Raw genomic sequence first — 25,421 nt, 5'->3', positions numbered from 1 at the left:
GCAGAGATCCTTGGAGAAATGACTGATTATAGGACTGGGATAAGCAGTGAAAAAAAGATGAGCCTGGAGCATTGTGTAATGTCAGCAAACAAGGTAGTGCTCAAAATGAGAGAGAAAAAAAAAAGACTCCTCAAAAAGATTGAGGAGCCAACCTGAAAGTTCTCAGTGACCACATCTGGAACAATTTTGTCCACAAGGTAAGTAATGATAGTATTGGATTATAAGCTAAAAATAAAATAAATATCCATGAGCCTATATTAATATAAATAAATTATTGAATAAATAAATGGAGGAGGAACAAATCTTCCTCACAAAAGAATTACAAATAATAAATATAAAAAGAATAAGTGAAATAAAAATTACCAATAAAACACCACCACAATAATAATAGTTGCATAAAAGATATGCTAATGAATGTTAAAATCAGTAGGCAAAACTTTTTAAGGAGCAACAGGATATTTCCATCGCCTCAAAATATCTCTTCGAAAATATTTTGGTTACTGTGGTAGTTTTAACTCATGTCCACAAACTCCTTCTAGGAAGTAAAGTTTAATTTTTCTGTCCTTGAATATGGGCTGGACTTAGTGATTTGCTTCTAAAGAATGGCTTATAGTAATAAGCTGGGCATGGTGGCGGTTGCCTGTAGTCCCAGCTACTCGGGAGGCTGAGGCAGGAGAATCACTTGAACCTGGGGGGCTGAGCTTGCAGTGAGCCGAGATCATGCCACTACACTCCAACCTGTGTGACAGAGCAAGACTCTGTCTCCGAAAAAGGAATAATAATAATGGCTTATAGTAAAGGAAAAGTAGCAACTTTGCAGTGGAGAAACCTGGCAGACACCACCTTAACCAAGTGATCAAGGATAACATCACCAGTAATAAGTCTTGTTAATATTATCCCCCTCATCCCCTGCTATGATTCAATGAGTGTTCCCCAGCTATGACACTCTACCTCTGTGGTGTTCTTCCCAAAAGTCTATAACACAAGTCTAATTAAGAAAAAGTAGACAAACTCAATTTTAGGCAAATTCTACAGTATAACAGGCCAATTCTCTTCAAAAATATCAGTCATGATAAACACAGACAGACTGAGGAAACACGATGACTAAATGTATCCTGGAACAGAAAATGCAGATTAGTTCAAAAACACAGGTGAAACAGAGTAGAATGGTGTTTACCAGAAGTTAGAGAGCTGGAGGTGGAAATAGGGAGGTGTTGATTAAAGGATATAAGGTTTCCATTAGACAGAAGGAATAAATGAAAAGTATTTGAGGTGATATGCTAATTACCTTGATTTCAATCATTCCACATTGTGTACATATGTGGTAATATTACTTTGTACCCCGTAAATATAAGCAATTATAATTTGTCAACATTAAATAAAATTTTTAAAACACAGGTGAAATCTGAAGAGAGTCTATAGTTCAGTTTATGGTATTAGACCAATGTTAATTTCTTAGTTTTGATAAATATACTATGGCTATATAACATGTTAACATGAAGGGAACCTAGAAGAAGGGAACATTTGCCACTCCTCCAAAAATCTAAAATTATTTCAAAATAATTTTTTTAAATTATAGGCAATTTGTTTTCTAAACTTTGTGTAAATGGAATGAAATCATATATATTATTGGTTCCCTGAGTTCAACACATAATTATTTTTGTGAAATATACTCATATTGTTCACTAACTTTTGATGTTGCAGAGCATTAGATAATGTCAATATATCATAATTATTTTTAATGGAAATTTGGATTATTCCCAGTTTGTTATTAAGAATACTCATATAAATATTTATGTATATGTCTTTCAGTGCCCAAATACACACATTTCTGCTTATTATACAACTGAGAGAATTGTTTGATTACAGATAAGGCCTATGTGCAGCTTATCAGACAATGCCAAATAGTTTTCCAAACTGGCTGTACCAAATTACATTCTTGCCAGCAGTGTATGTGAGTTTCAACTGAGTTTCACATCTCAAACAACACTCAATATTGCCAGCATTTTAACTGTAGTTCATTTTCATCGTGTCAATTTTAATATGTATGATTATTGGCCATTTGTATAGCCTCTTTGCTAAAATTTCTGCTCAGGGCCCTTGCCAATTTTTCTACTGAATTTGTTTGTGCCTTTTTACTTATTAAGTTGCAGATTTTTTTATGTACTCTGAATATGAATCTTTTGCTATAATATGTATTGCAAAAAGTTCCCTCCATTTTGTGCCTTGTATTTTCATTCTCTTGATGATGCTTTTTAAAATATTTTTGTGGATACATAGCAGTAGATCTTAATTTTAATACAGTCCAACGTAAAAATCATTGCTTTTCTAATCAGTGATTTTTTAAATAAATTTTTTATCTAATCTAAGATCGTAAAGGTATTTTCTTATATTATGTTCCAGAAGTTTTATTGTTTTCATATTTAGATCTACAATCTACCTAAATTTTATTTATGTCATTAGATAGGTTTCAAATTTCCTTTGTTTAATATGAATATTCACTTGATAATCAACTTTCATTATTATACCACTCTGCAATGTTATTTTTATGCAAAACCAAGTGTCCATATAAGTATGGATTTCTTCCTGGGGTTCTTAATACTACCCTCTTGGTCTTGTTCTCTGTTTCTAGGCCTACACCAAACTGTAGCTCTATAACAAGGCTCAACATTTGGTAGAAAAAGTCTTCCTACCTCGTTCTTCCATAAGAGTGTCTCAATTCTTCTTGATCCTTTGCCTCTATATATAAATTTCAGGTTTAGTTTTCCAAATTACACCAAAAATTTTTTTAAAATTTTGATTCAGATTGTATCAAATCTATATAGATCAATTCAAGGATAACTGGCAATATTTAGACTGATTTCATTCATTAATATTAATGTCATTTTAGTTTAACTTGTTAATATTTGGCAGTTTTTATTAAAAGGTGTTGTACATCATTTTTAAATATACTTATATACATATTTTTGATAGTACTCTAAGTTGAATCTCTTTATAAATTTTGTTTTCTAACATTTTATCAGTAGCACATACAAACAAAATAGTCATATTTTGTTTATCTTTTCATATTAGTCATATTACCAGCAAGGCTAATCATTTAATTCCAGTAATTTATCTGTATTTTTTATTTCCTATTTACTCAATCTAATCATCTGAAAATAAAGGCAATTCTTTATTATTTCACAATGATTCTTCTGTCTTTCCAAACTTCATAACTTTTACTCATCTTGTCTTACTGCAATGGCCAGGATCTCCAATACAATATCAAATAGAAGTAGTGATTGGGTTACTAGGTCTGTTCCTGTTTCTATGACAGAATGCCACAAATTGAGTAATTTATATAAGACAATATTTCTCACAGTTCTGGAGACTGAAAGTTCAAGATCAAGGTGCCAGCAGGTTTGGTGTTTGGTGAAGACCCAGTCTTCTAGGACCCAAGAAGGTGCCTTGTTGCTGTGTCCTCTAGAGGGAACAAACACTGTGTCCTCAAATGATGGAAGGGCAAAAATGTCCCATCTAGTCCCCCCTGGCCCTTTTATAAAGTCATGAATTCCATTCGTGAGGGTAGAGCCCTTATGACCTAATCCTTTCCAGAAAGCCACATCTCAATACTGTTGCTTTGGGGATTCCATTTCTACATTAATTTTGGAGGGGATACAAACATTCAAGCCACAGCAGTGAGTATCTTGTATTGTTCAAAAGAAAAGCTTTCAATATTTCACCACTTAGTATGTTTTCTATAAGCTTTTTTAAAGGTACCCCTTGTTAGATTTAAGGAAGTTCCTTTTTTTTTGAGACAGAGTCTCGCTCTGTCGTCCAGGCTTTAGTGCAGCGGCGCGATCTCGGCTCACTGCAGGCTCCGCCTCCCAGGTTCATGCCATTCTCTTGCCTCAGCCTCCCAAGTAGCTGGGACTACAGGCGCCCGCCACCATATCCGGCTAATTTTTTTATTTTTAGTAGAGACGGGGTTTCACCATGTTAGCCAGGATGGTCTCCATCTCCTGACCTCGTGATCCGCCCGCCTTGGCCACCCAAAGTGCTGGGATTACAGGCGTGAGCCACCGCGCCAGGCCGGAAGTTCCCTCTATTAATAGTTACCTAATAATTTTCTTTTTAAATATAACTTCCTGTTGAATCTATTTAAACTTTTTCTCCATCTTCTGAGATGATCACACAAACTTCATGTTTTATTTTGTTAACGAGATTAATTACATAGATTTTTAAACTTTCTATTTTGAATAATTACAGACTCACAGAAGGTTGCAAGGAAATACCCAGAGATGTCCTGCATATGCTTGATCCAGGCTTCCCCAGTGTTAACATCTTATACAAATCTAGTACATTTCAAAACCAAGAAATTTACATTGCGATAAGCTATAGAGCTTATTCAGATTTCACCAATCATACTTGCACTCATTCATGTGTGAACAACTGCAATTTTATCACACAGATACCCTCCTGTAACCACCATCACTATCCTAATACTCAGCGGATACTCATCAACACAGGACTCTCTCACATTATCTCTCTGTAGCCCTCCCTATTCCCTCCCCAATACTAAACTCCTAGAAAACATGAATCTGTTCTCCATACCCATAATTATTCTGTCTCATCAATATTACATTATCTGAAATCATCCAGTTTGTATCCTTTTGGGATTGAACTTTTTCTATTAGGTGAAATTCCTTGAGGTTGATCCAAGTTATTGCATGTATTAATATCAAGTTTGTTCCTTTTTAATTGCTGAGTAGAGTTTCATGGCATGGATACATCACAATTTGTTTAACCATTCACCCATTACAGGACTTTTGGAGTGTTTCTAATTTGTAGCTATTAGGAATAATGTTTCTGTGAAGACTAATTTATAATTTCTTGTGTGAAAAATAAGTCTTCATTTCTCTAAGATAAATGCCCAAATACAACTGCTAGGTCATTTTATAAGTCCATTTTTAGTTTTGAAATGAACTGCCAAACTAGTTTTCAGATGGGTCGCACCATTTTCATTCCTACCAGGGATGTATAAGTGATCCAGTTTCTCACATTTTTGCCAGAATTTGGTATTATCACTATTTTTTATTTCAGTAACACTAGTAGGTGGATATCACATTGCAATTTTAATTTGCATTTCTCTAATGGCTAATAATAGTGGATATTTTTCTCATGTTTATCATCTATACATCATTTTCAGTGAAATCTCCATACATTTTTTGCACATAACTTGATTGTTTAATGTCGAGTTTTGAGGGTTCTTTTTGTATTCTAGATTCAAGGCTTTTTACAGATATGTAATTTGCAAATATTTCTTCAACTCTATAATTTGTTTTTTCTTCGTTGTAACAATCTATTTTTCCTCTTATAGATTGCACTTTTGATGTTAACCTAAGAACCCTTTACCTACTTCTAGTTCCTGAAAATTTTTTTCCTATGGTCTTTTCTAATAGTTTTATAGGTTTACATTTTATATTTAAGTCTATAATTCATTTTTAGGTAATTTCAGTATAATGCATGAGGTTTAGTTTAAGTTTCTCTCTTTTCCTTTTTTTTTTTTTTTGTCGTTTTTGTTGTTGCAGAGGAGGGGCTTGGGGAGTAGCTGATGGATGCCCAATTACCACAGCATTGTATGTTGAAAGTCTTATCCTTCCTCCATTGAATTGTGTGTGTTCATTTGTCAAAAACTAATTGAGAACATTTGTATAGATCTATCTTTGAGTTTTCTATTGTGTCCCATTGATCAATGTGTTTATTTCTGTGACAGTACCACAATGTCTTAATTACTAAAACTATATAGCAAGGCTTATTATTAGGCAAAGTAATTCTTCCCACTTCATTCTTCTTTTCAAAGTTGTTAGAGCTATTCTAGGGCCTTTCCATTTACACACAAATTTTAGAATAAGCTGTCTATGTCTACAAAAACACTTGCAATTCTGACAATGTATATTAAAACTAAATATCAATTTAAGAAAAATTGTCATGTGTACTATGTTGAGCCTTTCAATTCACGATTCCCAAATATGTATGTAATTTTTTTATTTCTTTTATCAGATTTTGATCATGTTTTACAAGAGTTATACCTAAATATTTCATTTTTTAGAGTAATTATAAATGCTATTTTTTTGGATTCCACTTGTTTGTTGTCAGTAAGTAGAAATGCAATTGATTTTTATGTATTGGTCTTGTATCCTGTACTTTTACTGAATTCACTTGCTAGTTACAGGATTTTGTGTGTGTGTGTGTATATTCCGTGAAGTTTTGTACCTTCACAAGCATTAGTGTCTGAAAATAAGGACAGTCATATTTTTTCTTTTCAATTATTTATTTTTTACCACATTGCAGTGGCTAAACCTTCCAGCACTGTTAAATATGTGTACAGTGAGAGAGCAACATCTTTGCTTTACTCTTGAGCTTAAGAAGAAAGTATTCAGTTTTTGTCATGTTTGAGTACGATGTTAGCTGTAGGTAGGTGTCTTCACCAGATTAAGTAAGTTCCTCTTTATTTCTAGTGTACTGAGAGTTTTTATCTTGAAAGGATGTTATATTTTGTCAAATGCTTTTTCTGTGTCAATCGATGTATTCATATAATTATTTTGTTTATTTACTCTGTTGATAAGTAGACACATAGATTTTTGAATATTCAAATAAGTTTGCACTTATAAAGTAAGTTCAACTTAATTATGATACATTATCTTTTTAATATATTGCATAATTCAGTTCCTTACACTTTTTTAGGGTTTGGGATTCTATGTCTTCTCTCTCTTAACTGTCCTGTAGGCTTTCATGTCAACATTATATTGCCTTTATAAACTGAGCTTCAGTGTCTTTCTTCTTTTTCTATCTCCTGTGGGAAAAAAAGTTCAAACTGTTATTTATTCTTAAATATATTACACATTTTATAGATGAAGGTATCTTCTGTCCAGGATGGTTTTTAAATTATGGATTCAAGTCTTAAGTAATTCTAAGATGATTCAGATTTTCTATTTCTTTTTGTGTCAAAATTTGTAAGATGTATTTTTTAGGAATTTCTCCATTTTATATAAATTTATTGGCATAAAAATTTTTATTTTGAAAGTCTGTTCAGATGGAAATTATACTCTCATTCCTGGTATTGTTGGGTGTCTTGTTCTTTCATTTTTTTTTTTTTTTTTGACACAGAGTCTCACTCTGTCACCAGGCTGGGGTGCAGTGGTGCAATCTCTGCTCACTGCAACATCTGCCTCCCGGGTTCAAGCGATTCTCCTGCCTCAGCCTCCCGAGTAGCTGGGACTATAGGCGCCTGCCACCACGCCCAGCTAATTTTTGTATTTTTAGTAGAGACAGGGTTTCACCATGTTGGCCAGGATGGTCTCAATCTCTTAACCTCATGATCCACCTGCCTCAGCCTCCCAAAGTGCTGGGATTATAGGTGTGAGCCACCCCTCCCAGCCTGTTCTTTCATTCTTATCAGTATCACCAGCAGCTTGTCAATTTTATTGGTCTTATTAAAGGATCAATTTTAGGTTCATTGATCTCTCATATGTTCTTTTTCTTTTTCTTTAATTTTTGCTCATCCCTTTCTAATTTATCACACTCTGCTTTTGAAATTTAATTTGTTATCATTTTTCTACATTTTATTTTATTTTTTATTTTGGTAGGTACATAAGTGTGTATATCTATGAGGTGCATCAGACACCCCAATACAGGCATGCAATGCATAATAATCACATAGACATAGAATTTAATGGCAACGACAGGGTGACTCTAGTCATCTTTCTACTTTTTGAAATGAATACCTATTTTACTGATTTTTGTCTTTTTCCTTGTGTAATAGATTATTTAAGCCATAAATTTCTCTCTAGTAATGGTATTATTGGCATCCCATAATTATTTTAAAAAAGCTTGTGTTGAATTATTGCATACTTATGGAGAACTGTACAAGCACACTTGGCAGTTCTATTCATTCACCAGAGTACATGCAGTCACACTGTCGCTTCTCCCCAGTAGATTTCTAAAATAATAGTTTGCTTTCATGTACATCTGGAATTGGTATAAATAAAACCATATCAATTATTTTGTGTCTAAATTCTTTTACACCACGTTAAGAATATAAAATTCATCTATATAGTGGTATGTACAGTAGTTTGTTTATTCTCATTGCTGTACAGTACATTATTAGGGAAATACACTGCAATTAAGTTTTTCATTTTGCTGTTGATGAATACTACTTATTCTCAAGTTTTTGCTATTTAAAAAAAAAAACTATCATAAACACTCCTGGTTAGGTCTTTTGATGCCTACGTGTACAAATTTTTGTTGGGTATATTTGCAAGAAATGTATTTTTTTCCTATTTTCTGAAAATAGATATTAACGTCATAAGTTTTCAGTCTTCTTTTCAATTGTATGCATTTAAAGTCATTAATTCCCCTAGTTCATGGCTTTACCTGAAGTGTACAAGTTTGAAGATATCATATTTTATTATTATTCAGTTCAAAATATTTTCTTCTTTATCTCATAAATTATTCTTTGACCATGAGTTGTTTAGAAAAAGAGGACTTGATTTGTACTACATATAGTAATTAATATTTTCTAGATATATTTCTATTATTGATTTCTAGATTTTTTCTACTATAGTGGACAAAAATTATGCTCTATGTAATTTCAATCTTTTAAAATATGTTAAAAAAAATTTTACTATTCTAAAATTAATATGGAACTGTGAAAGGAAAATAAATCTTGGGGCCCCCAAAATCACTAAGCTAAAGGGAAAAGTCAAGCTGGGAACTGCTTAGAGCAAACCTGCCTCCCATTCTATTCAGTCATCCCTCTGCTCACTGAGATAAATGCATATTGGATTGCCTACTTTGGAAAGGCTAATCAGAAACTCAAAATAATATAAACTTTGGCTCTCACATACCTGTGACCTGGAAGGCCCTCCCTGCTTCAAGTTGTCCTGCCTTTCCAGATGGAACCAATGTACGTCTGCATATATTGATTGATATCTCATGCCTCTCTAAAAATGTATAAAACCAAAAAAGAGCTTGTATAGCCAAGGCATCATGCTTCCCGACTTCAAACTATAGCACTACAGTAACCCAAACAGCATGATACTGGTACAAAGACAGACAAATAAACCAATGGAACAGAATAGAGAACACTGAAACAAGACTGCACATCTACAACTATCTGATCTTTGACAAACTGACATAAGCAGTGGGGAAAGGATTCCCTATTCAAGAAATGGTGCTGGAATAACTGGTGAGCCATATGCAGAAGATTGAAACTGGACTCTTCCTTGCACCATATGCAAAAATTAACTCAAGATGGATTAAAGACTTAAAGGTAATATCCAAAACTATAAAAACTATAAAAAGACAACCTAAGCAATACCACTCAGGACATAGGCACTGGCAAAGATTTCATGACAAAGATGCCAAAAGCAATTGCAACAAAAGTGAATATTAAAAAATGGGATCTAATTAAACTAAAGAGCTTCTGCACAGCAAAAGAAACTATCAACAGAGTAAACAATCTACAGAATGGGAGAAACTTTTTGCAAACTATGCATCTAACAAAGGTCTAATATTCAGCATCTATAAGGAATTTAAACAAATTTACAAGAAAAAAACCCCATAAGAAAGCGGGAAAGGGACATGAATAGACACTTTTCAAAAGAAGACATACATGCAACCAGCAATCATATGAAAAAATGCTCAGCATCACTGATCATTAGAGAAATGTAACTCAAAACCACAATGAGATACCATCTCACACCAGTCAGAATGGCTATTACTAAAAGGCCAAAAAATAACAGATGCTGGTGAAGTTTTGGAGAAAAAGGAACGCCTATACACTGTTGATGGGAGTGTAAATTAGTTCAGCCATTGTGGAAGACAGTTTGGCAATTCCTAAAAGACCTGGAGACGGAAATACCATTCAACCCAGCAAACCCATTGCTGGATATATACCCCAAAGGAATATAAATCATTCTATTATAAAGACACATGCACACATATGTTTATTGTAGCACTGTTCAGAATAGCAAAGACAGAGAATCAACCCAAATGCCCAACAATGACAGACTGGAAAAAGAAAATGTGGTACATATACACCATGGCATACTATGCAGCCATAAAACAGAAGGAGATCATGTCCTTTGCAGAGACATGGATGGAGCTGGAGGCCATTATCCTTAGCAAACTAACACAGGAACAGAAAACCAAATACCACATGTTCTCACTTATAAATGGGAGCAAACTGACGAGAACATGTGGACACATAGACAGAAACAACACACACTGAGGCCTTTTGGAGAATGGAGGGTGGGAGGAGGGAGAAGACCAGGAAAAATAACTAATGGGCATTAGGTTTAACACTTGGGTGATGAAATAATCTGTATAATAAACCCCCTTGATGCAAGTTTACCTATGTAACAAACCTGCACTTGTACCCCTAAACTTAAAATAAAAGTTTAAAAAAAGAGAGAAAAAAATGTTTTACAACACAAGGCAAAGTCAATTTTGGTAAAGTTCTATGGGTACTTGAAAAATACACATGCATTCTTCAGTGTGCTATATAAGTCAACTAGGTCACTTTTGTTAAGGTGTTCAAATAATCTCTAGCTTTAATGATTTTTGTCTATCTGCTCTGTCAATTACAGAGAAAATAATTTGAAAATTTTCCCATATGATTATGAATTTATTTGTTTTTGCTTTTAGTTTTGTTAAATTTTTCTTTATATATTCTAGGATTATTTTGTTGGGTGCATACAAATTTAGAATTGTTATATTGTCATCATAAATTGAACCTTTTCTAATTGAGAAAAGCATTCCCAGTTATGCTATAGTTTCTTAAAGTCTTTGATATTGATATGGCTACAAAAACACTCTCACTTAGTGTCTGCATAATGCACGCTTTTTCATCATTTTACTTCTAAACCTTTTGCCACCTTGTGTTTCTTACAAGATTTCTAAAATTGAATATGTTAAGTGTATTTTAGTTGAGTCTAAAAATATCAATCTTTTGATAAGAACACTTAGACCATTTACATTGAAAGTAATTATTGATACATGCAGGTCTAAGCTTACAGTGTTACTCAGTGATTTGTATTTTTCCAGCTAATTCCATGTTCCTATTGATCTGTTTTTATTTATCCTGTCAGATTACTAATTTTATTATTTCATTTCCCCTTCACATGTTTTCAATTGTCAATAATTTTAGTGTTTACATAAATTATAAATTCTTAATTTACGAAGTGCAATGCTAATCAGAGCACTATCTTTTTAAATTTCTTATTAATATATAATATTTGTACATATTTGTAGGATATATGTCATATCTTGTTACAAACATAGAATGTGTAATGATCATGATGAAGTCAGTGTTTTTATTTATTTAGTTTTATTCTTTAATTTATTTTTAAATTTTTTTTTTTTTTTTAGATGGAGTCTCGCTCTGTCGCCCAGGCTGGAGTGCAGTGGCCTGATCTCGGCTCACTGCAACCTCCGCCTCCCGGGTTCAAGCAATTCTACTGTCTCATCATCCTGAGTAGCTGGGACTTCAGGCTCATATTGCCACACCTGACTAACTTTTGTATTTTTAGTAGAGACGGGGTGTCATCATATTGGTCAGGCTTGTCTCCAACTCCTGACCTCAGGTGATCCACCCACTTCGGCCTCCCAAAGTGCTGGGATTACAGGTGTGAGTCACTGTGCCTGGCCTCAAGTCAGTGTATTTAGAATATGCATCACCTCAAGTATATATCATTTCTCTGTGAATGCATTACCTTTAAACTGGAGGTTTGTGAATAAATCATTCTAATGACTTTTACTGAATCCTTGGTTATAGTTTTGAATTGATTAACTACATGTTTTCCTATGTTGCTTTGTAATAATTTAAACTAAAAAAGCAAAAAATAAATTATTTAATGTGTCAGGCATCAGACCATGAATTTTCACATATATTGAATTATTTAAAAGCTTCCAGCACTAAGTATTATATATCCTGATATTCCGATTTTGGAGATGAGGAAACTAAAACAAAAAGAAGCTCTTATGTATTAGAGTGCTGGAAGTTTGGTTGCTGTTTTCCAAGGCCCAGCTTGGTTTTACTTTTACTGCTGTATAGCTACTGCACAAAGAAAGGGCAGTGTGACCTGCAAGGACACAAAAAACTGTTTGGCTCTCTAACTGTCGGGACCTTTCTAGAAAAAACAAACTCCCCATGGAGAAATGGTCCCAAATGATAGGCTGAACTATCTGGGTATCAGTCCTCTGCACTGCCCAACTGTTAATTTGGCACTGTCTTGTTAGGTCTTCAATATCCTTAAGCAGACTTAAGTTTATATTTTATCTAGATCTTCTAGGTATCTTCAGTTGTAGTATTGGCCCAAATTACTCATTCTACCATTACTGGGAGAAGTCATAATCAACTTTTTTCACCCAATATTTGATCTCAAATATAGTCTCATATCAACAGCCCATAGTTTATTTTTTTTTTCCTTATTTATTCTAAAAAGAAATGGGATACATGGGAAGAACGTGCAGGTTTTTTACATAGGTATAAATCCGCCTTCCTGGTTTGCTGCACCTATTGACCCATCCTCTAAGTTCCCTCCCCTCAACTCCCAACCCCCAACAGGCCCTGGCATGTGCTGTTCCCCTCTCTGTATCCATGAGTTTTCTCAATGCTCAACTCCCACTTATGAGTGAGAACATGCAGTGTTTGGTTTTCTGTTCCTGTGTTAGTTTGCTGAGGATGATGGCTTCCAGCTTCATCCATGTCCCTGGAAAGGACATGATCTCATTCCTTTTTATGGCTGCATAGTATTCCATGGTGTATATGTACCACATTTTCTTTATCCAGTCTATCATTGATGGTCATTTGGGTTGGTTCTATTGTAAATAGTGCTGCAATAAACATATGTGTGCATGTGTCTTTATAGTAGAGTGAGTTGTAATCCTTTGAGTATATACCCAGTAATGGGTTTGCTGGGTCAAATGGTATTTCTGGTTCTAGATCATTGAGGAATCACCATACTGTCTTCCACAATGATTGAACTAATTTACATTCCCACCAACAGTGTAAAGGTATTCCTATTTCTCTACAGCCTCTCCAGCATATATTGTTTCCTGATTTGTTAATAATCACCATTCTGACTGGTGTGAGATGGTATCTCACTGTGGTTTTGATTTGCATTTCTCTGATGATCAGTGATATTGAGCTTTTTTTCATATGTTTGTTGGCCGCATAAATGTCTTATTTTGAGAAGTGGCCATTCATATCCTTTGCCCACTTTTTAATGAGGTTGTTTTTTTCTTGTAAATATATTTAAGTTCCTTGTAGATTCTAGATATTAGACCTTTGTCAGATGGATAGATTGCAAAAATTTTCTTCCGTTCTGTAGATTGTCTGTTCACTCTGATGATAGTTTCTTTTGTTGTGCAGAAGCTCTTTTGTTTAATTAGATCCCATTTGTCAAATTTGGCTTTTTTTTGCCATTGCTTTTGGTGTTTTAGTCATCAAGTCTTTGCCAGTGCCTGTGTCCTGAGTGGTATTGCCTAGGTTTTCTTCTAGGATATTTATGGTTTGGGGTATTACATTTAAGTCTTTAATCCATCTTGAGTTAATTTTTGTATAAGGTGTAAGGAAGGGGTCCAGTTTCAGTTTTCTGCATATGGCTAGCCAGTTATCCCAGCACCTTTTACTGAATAGGAGATCCTTTCCCCATTGCTTGTTTTGTCTGGTTTGTCGAAGCTCAGAGGGTTCTAGACGTGTGGTGTTATTTCTGAGGTCTCTGTTCTGTTCCATTGGTCTATATGTCTGTTTTGGTACAAGTACCATGCTGTTTTAGTCCTTGTACAGTGATGTATGGCAAATGGAAGTGAAGTATAGAAATAGCTGTATTCTTTACAGCTTGTTGTTTGCCTTATTTGAACACAATTTGAACAGATGGCCTCCTTTGATTGGCCAAAACTCAGTGATTGGCACAGGAGTAGGTTAGCCTGTTTATACCACCATTTAGGTTAGAGTTCACCATGTTACACATTTACACAGCTTCTCAATTTTTACTATTGTAAATCTCCCCGTAATATTAATAACATTAATAAGAACAATAAAAATTGCAAATAAATGTTAAGTGATTAAAATAATCCATAAACTATGCTATTATCTAGTGCTTTATTGACGTTATAACAACCTTATTCTAAAGATAAAATACCGAGAAACTTAGATGGGTTAAGTGGATTGCCCAAGATCACAGAAGTGGAAGGTCATGGGGCTAGATTACTTAGTTGCCATTAGATGAGGTACCCGATAGAAGGAAATGGAGGGACCCCATGGCAAAACAGCTGTCCTTCCTCACATGGTGGCAACAATGAGAAGTGCTGAGTAAAAGGGGGAAAAGCCCCTTATAAAACTTGAGAACTCACTCACTATCACAAGAACAGCATGGGGGAACCACCCCCATGATCCAGTCACCTATCTCCTTCAACATGTAGGGATTATAGGTCCTCCCTCAACAGGTGTGGACTACAAATCAAGATGAGATTTGGGTGGGGACACAGACCCAAATCATATCACCTTCCCTGGTCGCCATATAAAATCACTTCCTTCCTGCCCTGCTCCCCCATTTCTTTTGCTGCTTTAATTTCCCCTTTTAGTCTTCTTCATCATCTAACACACTATGTTTGTTTTCGTTTGTGTGTGTGTTTGTGTGTGTGTGTTTGTGTGTGTGTGTATTTTGTTATGGTCTGTATTTCCCTCGTGAATGTAAATTATTTTTAAAGGTAAATTTTTGCCCATTGTTTTTGTTCAGTTGCATTTTCAGTACTTGGAATAAAGCATGGATTTTAGGATGTGAAACATAAATATTTGTTGAACAAATAAAATTAACATTTCTCTTCATTTATTTTTCTCTCAGACTTTCCATCAATTCAAATGCTTCTAAAACAGTCCATACTTCCTACTAGAGTATTGAGATGCTTTTCCCATGTTCTCTGAATGCCTGCCTTGGACTAATCCCTAAAGGTCAGGAGCCAGTGACTTCCAGAAAGCAGAGCAAAGGGTCTAAATCTTGAAATCAGAGCTCATTTCCAGCATCTCCTATTCACAACTTTCACTTTTATTGATTCTGTCTGAGCTCCCAGACTCTGTATTCCACATTTGTAGGCCAAAGGTAGGTTCATATTCAGTAACAAACTTCACTCGGCTGATTGAGTAACTCCTGGCTGAATGTTCTTACTCCTGCTTCTGGTTTGCTTCTCTCCTACTATCTGTCCAACAGCAACATCTCAACAGACTCAGCCCTAGATAAGACATCGAGTTCAGGTCCCTCTTATTCCCCATGTCAGATACTGAAGAATTTCTTTAAGAATATCCACAGCTCCAGAAGGATACAACTCTTTGTTCAAAAAATTACGAATCATGTTACATGCTATCTGCCAGGACTAAGCTATATTAGTGGTTTTGTGTGTATTTGGGGAGGAATGACTGCTAATGGGTATGAAGTTTTTGGGAGGAGGTAGTGAAAATGTTCTAAATTAGCTTGTATTAATGGTTGAATATGCTTAAAATCAGTAAATTATATACTTTAAATGTATGAATCTTATGAAATGTGAATCATATCTCAATAAAAAGGTTTTTTAACTAACTTATATACACTCTGTTTTGCCTCCTTAAGTATCCATCTACTGTTGTTTTGATCTTTATATCTCAAACACTTCTTCTTTCATTCACTAAATAGTTATTGAGTGCCTGTTACTTGTCAGATACTATACTGGGGATATAGGAAACAAGGAAGCCACAGCCCCTGCTTCTGGAGATATACAAAGAAGTGATAAACGTTTGAGGTGATAGTTATTTCAATACCCTGATCATTACACACTGTATGGAAAATATCAAAATACCACTTGTACCCATAAATATGTATTATCATGTATCAATTTAAAAAGAGATTGGATAAGTGATAATAAAATGAAATGGGTGTTTTGCAAGATGATGCACAGAGTGCCATGTCTAACACAATAGTAACTATAGCACTGCCATCATAGTTACCATAATAGTTATTCGATAAGCATTGAGAGAATATTGTCACTCATATCCACAATCCCGATTGTGTGTTTTTTTCTTTCCCTCTTCAGGTTTTAGCAATTTCCACACAGGTACCAAAATATTTGCCACTATCACAGACTTCATGTGTGTTCTCTGTGTGTCCAGAAAAGATTCAGGCACAGTCTTTCCCGTGACAGACACATAACTCCTGGAATTCTATGAAGTCTTAGGTTTTTTCATGCAAACCCCCACTGTTTGAGAACAATATGTTTTCAGGAGATAATTTCCTTTCAAATTTACTTTAAAAAATCAATAGATTCCTCTTTGTTGTACAATTTGAATCCCAGTGATTTGGCATGAGCTATTTCCTCCTGGCACTCTGCTTCAAAACATAACATTGACTTCTTGTTAAAGTGCTGAAAAGATACGTTCATAACACAATCATCTATGAAACAGCATCTTTCACTTCAAAGTGGAATGAGAGACCAGTGGATTCAGGGATTGTATTCTTCCAGAACAAATGTTACACTTATGAAATTTGAAGTATCAATAGTTTTCAAACACCAGCATCAGGGTGCCCCTAAGTTATTTCGTTGCACTCCAATCTGTGAGGAAAACCATAGTGAAGTCTTGTGTTTCCTCTCTAGGTGTGTTCAGCAGTGTGCCCTTATCTGTGAACTTTTATAGCAGCAGTTTGTGGCATGTCTTGGTTGTTTTCTTTTTCTCTTGGCTTCTTCTCAGCTGGAGGACAAAAGTCAATAAAGAGATGTGTAACAGGATCCTCAAGAAACTAATTACAATCCATCTGAGCCACCTTTGTAGTCTGATCTACCCCAAAAGAGTATATGATTGCTTAGACATTAAAAGATGTTAAAAGAGGCAGCCATGTTTTAGTGGGAAAATTGGGGTCAAAAGACCTATATCCAAGATCTGCCTTGTCAAAGCCCTGCTCCTCTCTGGGCCTCAGTGAAAATGTTTAGTAATCTGTAAGGCACTGTGGAAATGTAAGGTTTAATTCTGAAGATATTTTAATAACTCAAGGTGTTTTGATATTATTTCACACTGATTTTCCAGTCATGATGTTATATATACAGAATTATCAGTAACTATTCACATTTAAAATTATACTACTGCATCAGAAGATAAAAGCTGCAACCTCCAAGACCCCAGAACTATAGCCTACTCTGGCCCACCCTCTATTCTTGTTAGTCCAGTTTCTTCCCTGCCACCCCCTTTCCTGCCCCCTTCCTTCCGCATCTCCAGTCTCCATTTTTGTACTCATGCTGTTACCCCACCAGATATGCCTTCCTCCTCCTTGTCACCTACCTTTTCCCTATTTGTACCTGAAAACCCAAGATAGGTCCTATTTTATCCTTGATGCCTTTTTTAGTTTCTCAAATAAGTATGTTTCTTTTCTTTCTCTAACTTCTTTTGACAATACCGCACACATACACATTTGTTTTCCAAGTTACATCGTGTTTCTTGAAACTATGACAGATTAGGCTCCTGCTTTGAGGGAATGGTAGAAAATCAGCTTGGAAATGTCAGTTGGGATGAGATTGTGTGAGACCTTGAATTCCAGGCCTCTATAAGCACCTTGGAGATATTAAAATGCTTTAAGTGTAAGGGTGACACATCAGAGCTGTGTTCAAGGAAAGTTAAAGAGTTTACACACCAGCCATAAACCTGCTGCAATAGTCTGGGCATGAGGTGATAAAGAAATAATGAGAACCCTGACAGCGAAAGTATTGAGAGGCTAATGGTAAGAAGACCAGGTATGAGGCCCATGGCAATGTCCCATGTGGTCCTCATCTTCTCACCAAATCTGCTCCTGCTGGTTGCTCCCTGTCTCACAAACTGTGGCCATCATCCTTTCAACCAGTGAGGACAGAAATCCAAGAGGCCTCCTGGACACCTTTTTGTCCTTCACTCCACATACCACCAAGTTACTAAGTTATACCAATTCAGCCTTTTCGATTTCATCTACCACTTCACTCTAATAACCTGCTATCCTCTAGGACCAGGCCTGTGGCATCTCCAACCTAGGTGATTTATACCTGGTATATTTCCTCCAGGCCTAACCCTCCAATCCATCTTCCAACTTTCAATCGATGAATCTGTCTCAACTGCTATTCTGATCCTTTCATTTTCATGCTTAAAACATATCAATGATCGCTTCTTGCCTATAACGTTAACTCCAATTTGATACGACTTATAATGTCCACTGTGATGTGACCCTGTGCCAATCCCCTCAGACTCTTCTCTTGCCTCTCTATGTTCTAGCCATCTTCCCACCCTAAACTTCTCACAATTCTGAATGGGCTGTAATGTGGAATACCTTCATGCCTTTGTTCACTCGTTCTGTTCCCCTTTCCCTCTTTCCCCCTCTTAAAATCACCTTAGTCTTCAAGTCTTCAAGGAAATGTTCATCCTTGCTTGAAAATCTTCCGTGGCCCTTCCTTCCACTCCCAGAACACCATCATAATCCCTGCTGACTTCACAAAACATGATAATCTGTAATTATATATACTTTGCTCTATTTTATTTAGAGTTCCATGAGGAAAAAGACTGAAATTTTTATCCTATTATCCTTAGAAAACTTCAAGGCACCGACATGATGTTATAAATTTTTTTAAATATAATTTCAACTTTTATTTCGGATTCAGGGGGTACATACACAGGTTTGTTACATGGGCGTGTTGTATGAAGCTGAGGTTTGGGGTACTATTGGTCCCATCACCCAGTGGTGTGCATATTACCCGATAGTTAATTTTTCAAACTTGTTCCCATCATTATATCCATGAGTACCCAATGTTTGGCTCCCACTTATAAGTGAGCATATGTGGTATTTTGTTTCCTATTCCTGTGTTAATATGCTTAGGATAATGGTCTCCAGTTGCATCCTTGTTGCTGCAAACGAAATGAATTCATTCTTTTTTATGGCTTCATAGTATTCCATTGTGTATGTGTACCACATTTTTAAAAATCTAATCCACTCTTGATGGGCACTTAGGTTGATTCAATGTCTTTGCTACTGTGGGTATTGCTGCAATGAACATACAAGTATGTGTCTTTTGGTATAATAATTTGTTTTCTTTTGGATATATACCAAGTAATGAGATTGCTGGGTCTAATGGTAGTCCTAATCTCTTTCAGCATACCAAACTGCTGTCCACAGTGGGTGAACTAGCTTACATTGCCACCAACAGTGTATAAGTATTCCTTTTACTCCACAGTCTCACCAGCACCTGTTACATTTTGACTTTTTAACAGTAGCCATTGTGACTGGTGTGAGATGGTATCTCATTGTGGTTTTGTTTTGTTTTGTTTTGTTTTTGAGACAGAGTCTTGCTCTGTCGCCCAGGCTGGAGTGCAGTGTCACAATCTAGGCTCACTGCAAGCTCCGCCTCCCGGGTTCATGCCATTCTCCTGCCTCAGCCTCTTGAGTAGCTGGGACTACAGGCGCACTCCATCACGCCCGGCTAATTTTTTTGTATTTTTCTGTAGAGACGAGGTTTCACCGTGTTAGCCAGGATGGTCTCGATCTCCTGACCTCGTGATCCGCCCGCCTCGGCCTCCCAAAGTGCTGGGATTACAGGTGTGAGTCACCATGCCAGGCCTCATTGTGGGTTTTTAAATTATTTTTTAAAGCTACTTTATTTGAGAGACCAGGAATCCATCTTAGGTACTGCGAAAAATGAGAAATTACAAGGAAAGTAAAGAGCCAGTCCATTCTTCATGAATTCAAAATAAAAACATGAGGGAGAGGCAGATGATACAAAAAATTACAAGAAACTCACTAACATTCTGAAGTTTCATATTTACCATCAAGTCAACACATTAAGGTAAAATGCCTTCAAGCTTTATCAACTACTTTGTATATTCCCAAGGTATTATCTCAAAGGAATAACTTATGTTTTATTACACTTGAAACCTACTTCAGTTTAGCTATAAATTTTTAATACTGTAAAAATAAACAATACACATTTCTAGATTAAATTTTATATTTGCTAATATTTGGGATTGAGCTCAAATTCCCACTAACTGTAGAAAGAATTTTATAAAAACACTGTTAGTTTTTTTCTTTTCTCAAGTTATATATTTATCATTATTATCATTAATTATTATTTCAATAGTTTTGGGGAAACAGGTGGTTTTTGGTTACATGGATAAGTTCTTTAGTGGTCATCGCTGAGATTTTGGTGGACCCATCACCCAAGCAGTGTACAATGTACATAATATTTGATCTTTTATTCAACTCCCTCTCACCCTTCCTCCTGAGTACTCAAAGTCCATTATATTATTCTTTTACCTTTGCATTTTCATAGCTTAGCTCCCACTTATAAGTGAGAATATATGATATTTGGTTTTTCATTCTTGAGTTACTTCATATAGAGTAATGGCCTTCAACTCCATCCAAGTTTCTGTAAAGGTCATTATTTGATTTCGTCTTATGGCTGAGTAGTATTCCACAGTGTATAAATATACCACATTTTATGTATCCACTCATTGGTTGATGGGCATTTATGTTGGTTCCATATTTTTGCAATTGCCAATTGTACTGCTATAAACATATGTGCATATGTGTTCTTTTTATATTTTCGTATTTATTTTCCTCTGGATAGATACCTAGTAGTGGGATTGCTGGATCGAATGGTAGTTATACTTGATTTTCATTTCTCTAAGGATTAGTGATGTTGAGCATTTTTCCATGTATTTGTTGGCCACTTGTATTCCTTATTTTGGGAAGGTCCGCTCATGTCTTTTACTCCCTTTTTAATGAAGTTATTTGTTTTTGGCTTGTTGAATTAAGTTCATTATAGTTTCTGGGTATTACATCTTTGTTGGATGCATAGTTTGTGAATATTTTCTCCCATTCTGTAGGTTGTCTGTTTACTCTTTTGATAGTTTCTTTTGCTATGCAGAAGCTCTTTAGTTTAATTAAGTCCCAGCTGTCAATTTTTGGTTTCGTTGCAATTGCTTTTGAGGACTTAATCATACATTTTTTTTGCCAAGGTTGATGTCCAGAATGGTGTTTCCTAGGTTTACTTCTAGCATTCTTATAGCTTGAGATCTTACTTTTAAATCTTTAATCCATCTTGAGTTAATTTCTGTGTATGGTGATATGTAGTGGTCCAGTTTCATTTTTGTGCAAATGGCTAGCCAGCTTTCTCAGAACCATTTATTGAATAGGGAGTCTTTTCTCCATTGCTGGGTTTTGTCAACTCTGTCAAAGATCAGATGGCTATAGGTGTGTAGCTTTATTTCAGGGTTCACTATTCAGATCCATTGGTATATATGTCTGTTTTTGTACCAGCACCATGCTGTTTTGGTTACTATAGCCTTATAGTATAGTTCAAAGTTAGGTAATGTGATGCCTCTGGCTTTGTTGTTTTTGCTTAGGATTGCTTTGGCTATTTGGGCTATTTTTGGGTTCCATATGAATTTTAGGATTTTTTTTCTAATTCTATGAAAAATGATGTTAGTAGTTTCATAGAAATAGCATTGAATCTGTAGATTTCTTTGGGCAATATGGCTATTTTAATGATATCAATTCTTCCAAGCCCTGAGCATGGAATATTTTTCCAATAGTTTCCATCATCTCTGATTTCCTTCAACAATATTTTGTAGTTTGCCTTCTAAAGATCTTTCATCTCCTTGGTTAGATGTATTCCTAGGTCTTTTTTTTTTTGTAGCTGTTCTAGGTGGCATTGTGTTTTTGACTGGGCTCTCAGCTTGAATGTTATTGGTGTATAGAAATGATACTGAGTTTTATACATTGATTGTGTATTCTGAAACTTTATCAAAGTCATTTATCAGTTTCAGGAGCCTTTTGATAGATTCTTTAAGATTTTCTAGTATAGCATCTATCATTGGTGAAGAGAGATATTTTATTATTTGAATATTTTATTTACTTATTTGAATATCTTTTATTTCTTTCTCTTGCCTGATTGCTCTGGCTAGGACTTCCAGTACTGTTTTGAATAGGCGTGATTAAAGTAGGCATCCTTCTCTTATTCCAGTTCTCAAGAGCAATGCTTCCAGCTTGTGACCATTCAGTATGATGTTGGCTGTAAGTCTGTCATAGACAGTTGTTACTATTTTGATGTATTTTCCTTCAATGCCTAATTTGTTGAGGGTTTTTATCATGTAGAGATGTTGATTTTATGAAAAGCTTTTGCTGAATCAATTGAGATTATCATATGATTTTGTTTTTAATTCTGTTTATGTGGTGAATCACATTTATTGATTTGCCTATGTTGACACAACCTTGCCTCCCATAAATGAAGCTCACTTGGTCATGGTGAATAACTTTTTGTTGTGCTGCTGGATTCAGTTTGCTAGTATTTTGTTGAGGTTTTTTTTGTGTCTATAGGCATTAGAAATATTGACCTGTAGTTGTCTTTTTTCACTGTGTCCTTGCCAGGTTTTTGTATTAGGGTGATGCAAGCTTCATAGAAATAGAGAGGAGTCCCTCCTCCTAGATTTTTTGGAATGGTTTTGGTAGAATTGGTACCAGCTCCTCTTTGTACATGTTGTAGAATTTGGCTGTGAATCCATCTGGTTCAGGGCTTTTTGCTTGGTAGGTTGTTTTATTACTGATTCAATTTCAAAACTTGATATTGGTCTGTTTAGGGTTTCAAGTTCTTCCTGATTCAATCTTTGGAGGTTTTGTCTTCCCAAGAATTTATCCATTTCCTATGGATTTGTATGGATAGAGATGTTTGTATGGATAGAGATGTTCATAATAGTCTCTGAGGATCTTCTGTACTTCTGAGGGTTTGGTTGCAATGCTGTCTTTGTCATTTCTGATTTTGCTTATTTGGATCTTCTCTTTTTTCCTTTGTTAATGTAGCTAGCATTCTTTTGGTCTTGTTTATTCTTTCAAAGAACCAACCTTTGGTTTTGTTGATTCTTTGTATGGATTTTGGGTTCACAGTTTCATTCAGTTCTGCTTTTATTTCTTTCTTTTCTCCTGCTAGCTTTGGGGTTGGTTTGTTCTTGTTTTTCTAGCTTCGCTAGGTGATATTAATTTGAGATCCTTCTAATTTTTTGAGGTAGGCATTTAGCACTATAAATTTTTCTTGTAACACTGATTTTGCTGCATCCAAAGATCTTGGTATGTTGTGTCTTTGCTCTCATTCGTTTCAAAAAAAAATTTTAATTTCTATCTTAATTTCATTGCTTACCCAAAAGTCATTCAGGAGCAAGTTATTCAACTTCTGTGTAATTATATGGTTTTGGGGGATCTTTGTATTAATTCCTATTTTTATTCTACTGTGGTCTAAGAGTATGGTTGGTATTATTTTGATTTTTTAAATTTTTATTGAGACTCACTTTATGGCCAAGCATGTGGTTTGATTTTGGAGTATATTTAATGTGCAGATGAGAAGAATGTATATTCTGTGATTGATAGGTAGAGTATTCTATAGATCAGGTATTTTCAACCCCGGGGCTATAGACCACCACCCATCCTTGGCCTGTTAGGAACTAGGCTGCACAGCAGCAAGTGAGTGGCAGATGAAAGAGCATTATCACCTGTGCTCCACCTCCTGTCAGATCAGTGGTGCCATTAGATTCTCATAGGTGCCCAAACCCTATTGCAAACTCCACATGTGAGGGATCTAAGTTGTGCTCCACCTCCTGTCAGATCAGTGGTGGCATTAGATTCTCATAGGTGCGCAAACACTATTGTGAACTCCACATTCGAGGCATCTAAGTTGTGCGTTCCTTATGAGAATCTGATGCCTGATGATCTAAGGTGGAACAGTTTCATCCTGAAACCATCCCACACAGGTCCGTGGAAAAATTGTCTTCCACAAAATTCATCCCTGGTGCCAAAAAGTTTGGGGACCACTGCTATAGATGACTATTAGGTCCAATTTGTTAAGTGTCAAATTTTAATCCAAAATACCTTTGCTGGTTTTCTGCCTCAGTGATCTGTGTAACTCTGTCAGTGGGGTGTTGAAGTCTTCCACTACTATTGTGTGGCTGTCTAAGCCTTCTCATAGGTCTAGAAGTACTTATTTTATGAATCTTGGTGCTCCATTATTGGGTGCATATATATTTAGGATAGTTAAGTCTTCTGGTTAGATTAAATCTTTTATCATTATGCAATGCCCCTGTTTTTGTTCCTTTTTACTGTTGTTGGTTTAAAGTCTGTTTTATCTGGCATAAGAATAGTGACCCCCTGCTCTTTGTCTATTTGTATTATAGATCTTTCTTCAACCCTTTACATTGAGACTATAGGTGTTATTATATGTGAGATGCATTTCTTGAAGACAGTAGATAGATGGGTTTAGTTTTTTTTTAATCCAACTTACCACTCTGTGCCTTTTAAGTGGGATGGTTACACTGTTTACATTCAAAGATAATATTGATATGTGAGATTTTTATCCTATCCTGAAGTTGTTAGCTGGTTTCTATTGTGTGGTTGCTTTATAGGATCTTGGGCTATGTACTTAACTATGTTTTTGTGGTAGCAGGTATTGTTTCTTTGTTTCCATGTTTAGAACTCCCTTAAGGATCTATTGTAAGGCTGGTTTAGAGGTAACAAATTCCTTTAGTGCTTGCTTGTCTCAAAAAAAAAACGTATTTTTGCTTTGCATATGAAGCTTAGTTTGGCAGGATATTAGATTCCTGGTTGGAATTTCTTTTTTTTTTTTTCAAGAATGCTGAAAATAAGCTGCCGATCTCTCTTGGTTTGTAGATTTCTGCTAAGAAGTCCACTGTTAGCCTGTTGGGGTTTTCTTTGCATTAGTTGATCCTTTCTCTTTAGCTGTCTTTAAAATTTTTCTGTAGTGTTGACCTTGGTTAAATTAGGTTTAGCCTAAAGCTGCCTTTTGATGCATTTTAAGTTCAGCCAACAACTTTTTCTGTATATAGTGAACTATAACCTAAATGGAGGTATAAACAGACTAACCTACTCTTGTGCCAATCACTGAGTTTTGGCCAATGAAAGGTGGCCATCTGTTCAAATTGTGTTCAAATAAGGCAAACAACAAGCTGTAACTAATACACTGTTTCTATACTTCACTTCCATTTTCCATACATCACTTTTCTTTCTCTGTCTATAAATCTTTTTCCACCATGTGGCTGTGCTGGAGTCTCTCTGAGCCTACCCTGGCTTGGGAGGCTGCCCAATTCATAAATCATTCCTTGTTCAACTAAACCCTGTTAAATTTAATTTGGCTAAGGTTTTTATTTTAACACCTTGGATAATCTGGTGGCAATATGCCTTGGTGATGTTTGTTTTGTATAATATCTTGCAGATGTCCTCTGGATCTCTTGTATCTGAATATCTACCTCTCTAGCAAGATTAGGAAAATTTTCTTGAGTTATTCCCTGAAAGATGTTTTCCATAGTGTTTACTATTTCCCCCTTCTATCTCAAGAATGCC

The sequence above is a fragment of the Nomascus leucogenys genome, chromosome 15, assembly GCF_006542625.1.
Source record: "Nomascus leucogenys isolate Asia chromosome 15, Asia_NLE_v1, whole genome shotgun sequence".
NCBI classification, from domain to species: Eukaryota; Metazoa; Chordata; class Mammalia; order Primates; family Hylobatidae; genus Nomascus; species Nomascus leucogenys.
This window is presented reverse-complemented; position numbering follows the sequence as displayed.